Genomic DNA, 9,580 nt, shown 5'->3' on the forward strand with positions numbered 1-9,580 from the left:
GAGAGGGCAAAGTGGCATCCGGGCCTGCCCAAGGAGGCTGGCTTGGCGGCACAGGGCACCCCGCCCCTCCTTCGCTGAGTTTTGTTCCCGGCCCCCCACCTGGGCACGGGGCCAGGCCCCAAGGCAGGGCCCCGTCCTGGTGAACAATGCCTCGGTGTTCCTCCTCCCGGTTGAGGGGAGGTCCGCGGAGGATGAGGTGGGACAGACAGGCTCGCAGGGAAGGCGGGAGGGATGCAGGGAGGGGCTCTCTCCCAGGGATACTCCAGGAGCTGGGAGTTTCCCAGAGGCCCTGGGTAGATGGGGGGTGGGGATGCCGGGAAGCCTGGCGGGGAGGGGCGGGGGGGAGGATCTAGGCCAGGGACCACCTGGACTGGGGTCAGCAAGTCTTCAATGGCAGCAGGAGAGGGTTGGGTGGGATAAAAGGAGGGACTTCCTGAGGCTAAAGAACGCACTGCGTAAATGCATAGAGTGGGGATTCGTAATTGGCCGGACCCCAGAATTCCCCGGACCCATGCCCCCCAGGGAAGGGAGGGGTCTGCAGTGGCAGTGTGGCACTGTGCCCCCACCATCTGCCCTCTCCTTGTCCACGGCCTCCTGGGTTTCTCTCCCTGCGCAGGGGAGCAGAACTTCGGCCAAGAGGGGTTTCGGGTGCGATATGGATTAGGAACGCCCCCCGCCCCAATCCCAGCAGGAAGGGCGTTCGCTGAAGAACTGGGGCTGGATCCCCGAGCCCAGGACGCAGAGAGAGAAGTTGAGCTAAGACTCAGGCTCAGAAAGACTTGGACAAGGCAGGGAAAAGTTAGGGCTGAGTTGGGGACGGGACCGAGTTGGGGGACCGGAGAGAGAAAGTGGGGGCGGACCGGCTCCGGGGGCACATGACGGCGGCGCCCGCCCCGCCCCGCGCCCGCCCCCGCCCCCTGCCCGGCCCGGGAGGGGAGGAGACGAGGAGGTTTTAAAAGCGATTCGGCCCCGCGGCGGGCCGGCCAGTGAGTGGGATGGAGCGCGGCCGGCGACCGCCCCCGGCCCCTCTCGGGCCCGCCGCCCGCCCGCCCGGCCGGGTGTCGGCCGGCCGGGCCGGGGCGGCGGCCGGAGCCCCGAGTGCCGGCTCCCCTCCCCCGCGGGTGAGTCGGGGAAGCAACCGGGAGGGAGACTGCGGCGCCGTGGTGGCGGCGATAACTTTTCCGCGCTGGACTCGTGGGCGGAGTGGGGGGTGCGCCTGGCAGGTCCCCCAGCCCTGGGCGAGGGGGAGGGCGCCGCCCCGCGCCCCGCCGCCGGTGGCTGGGGGGACGGCGGGGCCGGTCTGATGGTGGCGGCCGCGGAGTCAGTCCCGGGGCGCCCCCTTTGGAGCGGGGGAAGGGCGGCCCACCTCTACTCCGTCCCCAAGGGCCCACCGCGACCCCCCAGCCACTCCCCCGACCCAGGAGATTCGTGAAAGCGTGCTGGGGAGGGCGGGTCCCAACGCGAATCGGGGCAGGTCAAGGTGGGTCGGAGTTGGGCGCTGGGTGGGGAGGGTATGTGCCCCCCCTCGGGGTGGAGGGAATGGACGTGGTGTCTCGGCCCCGGGATTGGGAAGGTAGGTGCCTGTCTGGGCTGTGTGAGTAGGGGTCTCCCAGAGTTCTGTGGATGCGGGTGGAGGACAGTGCTTCAAGTTCTTGACATGTCAGCCAGTGTGGGGGTGGGGAGGCCCTCCAGAGGAGAGAAGTGGGGACCCAGTAGTCCAGCCTGGGTTTAAAAGAGGACTAGGGGCACCCCTCTCCTCCCTTCTCACTCCTTCTGGCCCAACTAAGAAGGCTCATTCATAGAAAGGGGGCCCACATCTGGGAGTTTCCTGGAGGGCTGACTCCTCGGCCCTGTGTAGCTTGGGGTTCCCGTGCCCTTGGGGTGCAAGAAGAGGGTGAAAGGGCTCAGACTGAACCTGGACCCCTTCATCCTAGCGCCAGACTGACCTCTGACCCCAGTGCTGGGCTCCACTGCTACCAAAGCCGCTCAGCCCTACACTGCCTGTCTGGTGCAAGCCAGCCAGGCCCAGACCCAGTGGCTTCCTGAATGTCTTGGAGGTGCGGTTGGCTGTGTCACCTATCCTTTCTGCCCCAGCTCCAACCAACTGCCTGCTCCTGATGGGTGGTCTTCGACGGGGAAGCTGGGCCCCTTGGCATAAGGGTGTCCTCTGGCAGCCCTGCCGATGCCAGCCCGAGCCAGAGGGCAGTCCCCAACAGGTGCCCGAGCTTAGAGGCGAGGTGATGGAGGGCACACCCTGTCCGCTCACCCACGCACCGTGCCTGGGCCAGCCCATGCGCATGTGTTCACATGCCGCTGTCCTGGGAAGGCACGGGCCCTAGGGCTCCGTGCCAGCTGTCTTCTAGCGCCCCAGGGGCACCCACTGCCCTCTGTCCTTGCAGGATGTCCTCTGGGAGCTCCCTCAAGACCCCAGTGGGCGAGCCTTGTCTGTGGGTCTGGAGGGGGCCCCCGAAATAGCTGCTGGCCTGGCTCTGGGCTGGCACGCGGAGCACATGCGTGACAGGGCGTGTCCAGGGGGGTCGGGCCTGTCTGTGCCGGCCCGGCCTCTGAGTCTCCGCAGACCCTTGCTCAGTGGAAAGAAACAACAGGGACGGATGCTCCAAGGGTCCTCTTGCGGGACCCCACCCCACCAACCTCTACTTGTTGCAAGTGAAGGCCAGATGTGTGCGGGCCGCAGCTGTGGGGCAGACCCCTGTCCCCCTGGAAGTCCGAGGGACACTGGCCCAAAGGGTACAGTGGACCTGCTCACCGAGGGCCTAGGTGATTCTTTGATATACCGTAAGATTTTTCAGCGTTTGCCCTTTACCTTGGGAGGCTGGGTGGGGGTCAGTTCGAAGCGAAGGACGCCGCCAGGAACCCTGGACGGTCTGGAGAAAATTCCTTCCGGCCCCTCTCTGGGCTGGCTGGCCAGCCCTTTCCCACTCTGCGTGCACTTGAAGCCAGGATCAGGCCTTGGCTTTTCCTTAGACTTCTCGCATGACCTTGGGCCTGGCTCTGAACCCTCTGGGCCTCAGCTTTTCCATCTGTATATGGGAAGCATTGGGAAAGCGAGCGGAGAGATGTGTCCGCCTCCCTCCCTGTCCAAGGCCCTCGCCTTCAGATCCCGTTTGGGGGCGGCCCTCTGACCACCTTCCCACCTGCCATCGGGTGTCCTGGGTGATCATGGAGGTGTGTCTGGGGAAGGCTGGTCCCCTGGGAAGGACGTACTCGGAAGCCAGTGGGTGTGGGCGTGTGAGAATCCTTGGGCAGAGAAGGACGCCGCCATGCTGGGCACGGCTGAGTCATGCTCTAGCGGCGCCTTGCCCCAGGGTGCTGGAGCTGGCGCCACCCTGGGTGTGGTCACCTAGCTGTGGCCCTGGGCAGAGCAGGCCTGGGTGGTCTGGGCTGGGGTCCTGGGTTGGGCCAGGGAACCGACTTGGGCGATGCTAAGCCCCTCAGCCTCCTGTCCTTGGTCTGGTGTCAGCGTCCACGACCGTGGTCACCCACACTTTGGGAATGACTTGGGGAGCCCAGGAACCTAGAGCTTTGGGCCTGGGAATTGTCGGGGTGCCATAGGAGGGGGATCGGGCCTGGAAGCCAGCGACTACCCTCGAGGCCAGCGCCCCCCAAAATGCAGGCCAGATGGCCGGGACAGGGACCTGTTTGGGGATCAGGCAGAGGTGAACACGGTGCTAGCATGTACCCCTCAGTGAAGGGCTCACCGTGTGGACGTTAGGGGTCCCCTGGGAATTCTGTGATCAGTCTGAGGGTCATCAGAGTTGAAGGCAGGGGGTTGGAGCGTGGCGTGGCTGGGCACCATGGGGGCTGAGATGTGACTTGCACGGTTCCCCTATTTATAACAAGTGATTCACTCCTCACTTACTCACCCCTTCCTGAGCCTGCCCCCCTCCCCTCAGCCCTGGGTGGGCAGTGGGGGCCCACCCACTTGCCAGTGTCCTGCCTTCCTTCAGCTGGGTGCCGACCTCTGAGGGCTGCCCCGTCGGTTGGGCTGGTGGTGATGGTGGCCTCCTTGGGATGGGGGTGATGGGTGCAGGGCAGGGGGGGTGGCCCTGGTGGTCAGGCGGCACTTGGCTGGAAGGCCCAGGTTAGCGGCTGGCTCAGGGCCTGGCCCAGGGAGCCTCTGCGGAGAGTCTGGGCCCATTAGGCAAAGCGTTAGTGACAGGCTGGGAGGGCGGGGCCAGCGGCCCTTGGTATTTTCCGATCCCAGCTGCTCTGAGAGGGTGGAAAGTATTTGGGGACCAGGCTTGGGGGCGGCGGCGGCGGCGGTGGTGGCGCCCCCGGCGGAAGCTGCCCCTGATTCATTCTTGGAGCATGGGGTTTGGGGGGGGGTAGGCTTACGGAGTATGTCTCTCAAGTCCACGCCCTGTCTGCAGAGCGGACTTAGACACCCATCCATCCATCCATGGTGTGACCTGGGGCCTGCCCTACTCTCCTGGCCCAAGGGCCCTCCGCCTGCGCCACCCGCCCCCCCCCCCCCCCCACCAAAACGCCTCCAGCTGCCAGGAGCTTGGCCCTCCCTGGACACCGTCTCCCCTGAGCCTGGGGGGCACGCCTATGGTAATGGGGGGGTCATCCTGCTCCTGGGCACCTGCTTTGTAGTGCCCCCTGCACTGGAGACCCAGGCCTTTTGTGCCTGCGGGGATTGGGGAGTGGCCTTGGCCCCGACCCGGGGCTCTGTGCAGGGGAAACCCCACAGGAAACGGGCCCGGCCAAATGGCCGCCCTTCCCGTTTCGTCCCTGGGACACGAATGTGCTGTCTCACTTCCGGAGGCGGCCCAGGGAGGCCGGCCGCCCTGCGGGGCCTCGTCTGCTCCCGGTTGGTGCCCCTAGACCTTGAAGAGTCAGGGCTGGGCTGGGGCCCCGCCGTAAAGCGGGTGGCCGGCGTATGTGGTGTGTGTATGGCGGGGTCGGCGCAGAGCAGGGCACCGCCCTCCACCTGTCTCCTGGGGGTGGCCACCCCCTGTCCTATCTGGGCGCCGAGGTCCTACCCGTGTGCAGTGTCCTGAATGCCATCCTCCTTCCTGTTTCTGCCTGGGGAATGATGACAGCGTAGCCCCGTCCCAATTACACACAGCGCTCATGAGTTCCTCACCACAGCATTGCCCCTGCTTTGCCGATGGGGAAAACGGAGGCCCAGAGAGCTTGACTTCCCTGCCCCGTGTCGCCCAGCTGGTGCGCTGCAGAACCAGGGTTCAAACGCAGCTGGACTGGCTCCAGAGTTCGAGGCTCCTAGCCATAGGGCTCTCATCCTCCGAGAGGTCTCTATTTACTGAACACAGGGCTGGCGTCACCGGTGGGTGACCTGTGCGGTTCACAGGGTGTTTCCCCACTGAGAAGGACCTGGCACTTGGTTTGATACTCTGCTGTCATCTTGAAATTCTTATTTTGTGAACAGGGGCCCTGGAGTATTCATTTTTTTTTTTCCCCACCCGATTATTCATTTTGCACTGAGTCCCATAAATTGTGTAGGGAGTCCTGGTGCTGGGTAGTTGCTACATACTGTTGGTGAAACCTCGCCGTGTTACCCGGTAGAGGCTCTTGGCTCCACTGTACAGATGGGGAGACTGAGGATTGGATGGTATTTAGGAAACCGTGGAGCCGGGATCTGCACCTGGAGCCTGGGTCTGGTGCTCTGGGTGGGTGCGTGCCTGCGGGGAGAGTGGAGCGCCCGCTGTCGGCATCCGCTCTGGTGGGGCGCGGGCTGAGGCCTGGCTGCTGAGGAGACGGGGCCATGGGGGGAGGCCCTAGTGGTTTCCTCCTGCCCTTCAGGCTTCTAGGAAGTGGCGCCAGCTGGGGTGAGATCACTTCCTCAGCCGCCTGCCCGCCACCCCCTCAGCTTCCTCTCTCCATGGCCCCGTTTAGCCTGCCCAGGGCTCCGTGTTGCGGGCGGGGCGGGGGTAGGGGCTCGGCCAAGGAAAGGAGGGGGGGCTGGCTCTGGGAGTTTCTACAGCCTCCTTGGCCGAAAGTGACCCTCTGGGTATCTCTCCCTCTCTGAGTCTGGGAAGCATGGCTGGGGGGTGTCCAGCCTGGTGGTATCTTTAGCTGCTGTTGCACATGGGAAAGGGTTTCCCAGGTGGCGCTAGTGGTAAAGAATCCGCCTGCCAATGCAGGAGACAAGAGAATGAGGGTTCGATCCCTGGGTCGGAAAGATCCCCTGGAGGAGGGCATGGCAACCCACTCCAGTATTCTTGCCTGGAGAATCCAATGGACAGGGGAGCCTGACGGGCTGCATTCCATGGGTCGCAAGAGTCAGACGCGACTGAAGCGACAGCACGCACGCACATGGGGAAAACAGCTTCTCTGCGAGACCTCAAAGGATGGCAGCAAGGGCGGGACGTGGAGGGCAGGGGTCCTCAAATCTCACGACCTCCTTTCGTCTCTCCTAGGTGCCAGCTGCTGGCCCTGCCCGGCGCCCTGCCCCTCAACCCTGGTGCCATGGCCGGCTGGGGTTCCTGGGGATGGGATTTGCTGCCTGTCACAAATCACATTGCCAGGGATTTCCAACCGACCCTGAGCCCTGCCTCCGGGGCCGCCACTGTCACCGCCACCGCTGAGGACGCTGACCCTGGGGATGGGGATGGGGTGGCAGAGAGGCCCCACTGCTTGCATCTGGCCTGGGGAGCAGGGCTTAGCTGCTTGTGAGCAGGTCCACATCAAGTCGTGTTCACAGTGGCTAAGTTCCGCCCCCCCAGGGCCCTGCCGCCTCCTCTGGCCCTGCCACCTCTCCCCCTCTGCTGCCTGGCCAACCTCGGGCCTTCCCTGGGCTCTGCCTCCCGTGCCTACTGAGCTGAAACACAGTTGATTTGTGCACACTGGCTCAGTTCAGCAGGAACAGGAGTCCAGCCCCCTTGGAGTCTGCTATGGCCCCTGCCCTCCTTGGGTGGGCCAGTCACTGCCTGGGGGAAGAAATGAGGACCCTGCTGGCCTGGGACCTGGGTCAGGAGGAGGAACCTGGGGGTGGGTGGGGCCTGGGATGGGGTGGGTGAACCCAGCTGTCTGCTGCAGCCCCCTCCTCCAATTTCTGCACTCGGGGACTGCCCCCCCCCACGCCCCAGTCCCAACTCAAGACTGGGCTGTGCTCCCAGGGAGGATGAGCAGACAGGCGGGTGGCTGGCTGGCTGGCCCTTCCATGAAGAAAGGAAGCCAGATGTGTCCTTGCCTGGCCAACCCTCGGCCCCTCCTCGTCCAAACCTGGTGGGGGCCTGGCTGGTCTGCATCTTCCCAGCAGCCAGTTACCCAAGAGGAAGCTGCCTTGGGCCCCCCAGACCGTTAAATGCCAACTCCGGGCTTCCGGAACCAGGCTGGCCTGACCTGAACCTGCCTGGCCCCTTCTCTCTGGGCCCTGTGGCTTCCGAACTTGGGGGGAGGGGCCATGGCACCCTCCTGGCACATGGGGTGGCGAATGAGGTCCCTGTAGGCCCAGAGGACACAAGCAGGCCTGCTCAGTCCTTGGGTGGGTCCAGGGCATGGAAGAGTTAAGACTGTATCTATCATCAGATGGAATAGGGCTCTTCTAGGGGTGAAACTAGGGATGTAGAGTGAAGCCCCCCACAAGCTGTCAAGAGTTGGCTCAGTGTACCCCTCCTCCATCGGAGCAGGGGCAGACAGCAGTTTGGGGAGGTCTCTGCTGTGTCTTGAGCCTGCTGTCCAGTTAAATAAAAGCTGCCCCCTGCCTTATTCCTGGTCTGGTGGTTTGTGATGTATTCTAGTCTGCAACTCTGGAGTCCTGGCGTTTTATCTGGGGAGGGTTGATGGGTCTGAATTTATTGTTTTGGCCTCCTGACCTCACAGGATCCCCAGCCCTGCCCTGCCTACTCTGGAGAAGATGACAATTTAGTCATTTGGGGTGGAAAGGGTGCCCTTGTCATGGAAAGGTGAACTTGAGGACTGTCCTGGGGTTCAGGGGTTGGCTGGAGAGACAGACATTCAGGGTCGGTGTGGTGACAAGACCTGGAACCTAGACGGGATGTGATGAGGAATGCCCCATGTCCAGGGGTGATATGGAAGGGAATGGGACCCAATCTAAGCTGGTGTTTGAGGGTGACCCGGAAGTAAACACTGGACATTTGAAGATAACTGGTACTTGATGGTGTTGATCTAATGATATTTAGGGGTGACTTAAGAAATAAGGGACAACTTGGATTGGGGGTAAGATTTGAGGTGTCTGGTATCTGAGAACGATGGTGGGGAAATTGTGTATGTGGGCCCAAGGGGGACGTTTGGCTCTGACTGGGACCTGAGTGGTACCCTAGGTCTGTGGGGACATCTGCAGATGATTTGGAGAGCCGAGGGGCACAGTAAGGGGTGCCTCAAATCAGGGGACATTTGAAGGCAGCCGGGAACCCCAAGGGTCAAAGCTGACATAGAGCCCTCAGGACTGCCGCCTCTACCCTGCCAGGCCTCCAGGCGGCGCTAAGGGGCTAGTGGGTCCGCTGGGGTCTCCCCTCACATACCTGCGGGAATGTGTGAGGCGGGGCAGAAGGTGGGGTCGCCTCCAACTGGTTCCCTCCAGCGCAGGGCAGTGCCAAGAGCCAATCGCCTTGCCCAGCGCCAGGGAAGGCCCGCCCACGCCTGCGCGCAGGCCCTTGGAGTCCTCTAGCTGCTGTCCCCGCCCAGCCTCGCTCTGAACCCCGCCCCTCCGGGAAGACTCTGTCCTCGCCTGCCCCAGCCCTGACGCTGACCCAGTCAGCCAGCCCCTCTGTCCGTCAGTCTCTAAAGGCAGGAAACCAGTAAAGGCAACTAAAGGCCTTCCCGCCATCCCCCAGGTCCCTCATCCGCGGGGTAGGAGCCCAGACACGCCCTAGGCGCGCCCGGCATTGACCATGCCCACGTCATCTTGGCAAGAACCTCACCCACCAAGGCCTAGTCTAAACCGCGTTCCCACTTGTGAGGGCTGTGTCTTCCCCACCCAGCTGCACCCAGCACCTGACAGGCACCCTCCCACCCCCGCCACGTGTTTAGAAGCTTGCAAATCACCCCGATAGCGAGGCTTCCCAGGTGGTAAAGAATCCACCTGCCAATACAGGAGACTTGGGTTCGATCCTGCTTGAGGAAAATCATCTAGAGCAAGAATTGGCAACCCACTCCAGTATTCTTGCCAGGAAATCCCATGGACAGAGTAGCCCTGACGGCTACAGTCCATGGGGTCCCAAGTCAGACAGGACTGAGCAACTGAGAAACGCACACAGGGAACCTCAATAGCGAGTGTCTGGAGCCAGGGCACACCCTAGTGGCCATTCCCAGCACTGCATGGACCAAGCAGCTTGGGGTGAGCAATCAGCGTCCCCAGCCCAGCAAGGTACTAATTCTAGAACTGCCACTTTCTAAAATTCCATGCCCTTTCCTTAAACTTTGGCGCCTCCGCTTTCTCCTCAGACAGGTGTAACAGATGACAGGTGTAAAGCACAGATATAAATACCAGGCTTGCTCACAGTGAGCTCTCCATCCCTGTCTACTATCATCCATACTCTTACACTGGATGCAACCAGCAGTGGCTCCCATTGCACCCGTCGCTTCAAGCTATTCCCAGAGAAGAGGCTGGAGATTTTCTACAGGGGGAGAA

This window comes from Dama dama, chromosome 9 (assembly GCF_033118175.1).
Source record: "Dama dama isolate Ldn47 chromosome 9, ASM3311817v1, whole genome shotgun sequence".
Classification (NCBI taxonomy): Eukaryota; Metazoa; Chordata; class Mammalia; order Artiodactyla; family Cervidae; genus Dama; species Dama dama.